This window comes from Oratosquilla oratoria, chromosome 28, assembly GCF_046742065.1.
Source record: "Oratosquilla oratoria isolate Oo_2021 chromosome 28, ASM4674206v1, whole genome shotgun sequence".
NCBI classification, from domain to species: Eukaryota; Metazoa; Arthropoda; class Malacostraca; order Stomatopoda; family Squillidae; genus Oratosquilla; species Oratosquilla oratoria.
Window position 1 is genome coordinate 50002577 of NC_134804.1, and position 1201 is coordinate 50003777.

Here is a 1201-nt window from a genome sequence, read left to right on the forward strand (position 1 = left end):
CTGCCACGCGCCAACTCCCCAAAAAACTCTCAGGGCGTCGGTTTTTGTGACACTGGGAGAGGTATCCCAGTGCGAGGTGGTACCCCCGCGCGGCATCATGGGACATTGTCGTTCTCTGTGCGTGTCGCCCAGAAGTAAGACGTCAGTTAAGTATGTGTCCCTATGCTAATATGCGGACGGAGGTATGTGCATAGAGATATACATAAATGCAAAAGGTCCTGGGCTTATTATGCCCATATGCCCGTGCCGTTTTAGGTACATGAATGCACATATATTTTGTAGTTGGTAAAACAGACAAATAAACTTAAGATTAGACATGCACGGGCAGTCACATACACGCACACATGCACACACACATACACACACGCACACACACACACACACACACACACACACACACACACACACACACGAATATGAAGCTTAGTATGATGATAAACAGGTTTTTCATAAGCCTTGCTCGTCCTCTGTACACTACAATTAGGTAAATACATTTAGCTACATATTATATATACACACCTGCGCTGAAGTAGATATTTGATGAATCAGATTGAAGGGGACTGAGAGTGACGATAAATATGGAAATAATGGGAAAAAAATCTGAATGTTGGAAGTAAAAAAATGTAGAATAAAAATAAATAAATAAATAAACAAATAAACAAGGAAACAAATAAATAAATAGATTAATAAATAAACAAATACATAAATGAACACTTCCAAATTGGAAATGAAGTATTTAGAAAGCTAGTTGAGGAAAGAGATTTAAGGAGTGTTTGTAATAGGATAATTACCACCCGAAAAGCACATCAAAAAGATTACAGAAGACACATTTTTTATTAACATAGGAGTTGTATTTCACTACATGGAAAAGGAGACGAGCAAAAAAACTAATTAAAAACACAATTCACGTAAGACAAGTGTACTCTGCATTCTGTAGTGGCGCAGTTCCCCCCCCCCAAAAAAAAAAAAAAAAAGTGTGTGTGTGATTCACCATGTTGTTGGATCACGTGTTGGACTCGTAATCGACAGCTATTTCCCTCCCGTAAGAGAGCTCAGAGCTCATAAATATGACCGATCTATGGGTAATGCTGTGACCTTATACGCACACACACGCCCAACTCCCCGCCCACAAGAGTTGGAGTAACGACTCGCAGCGCAACGATACTGAAAATATTTCAGCCCTGGGCGGGATTCGGACTCG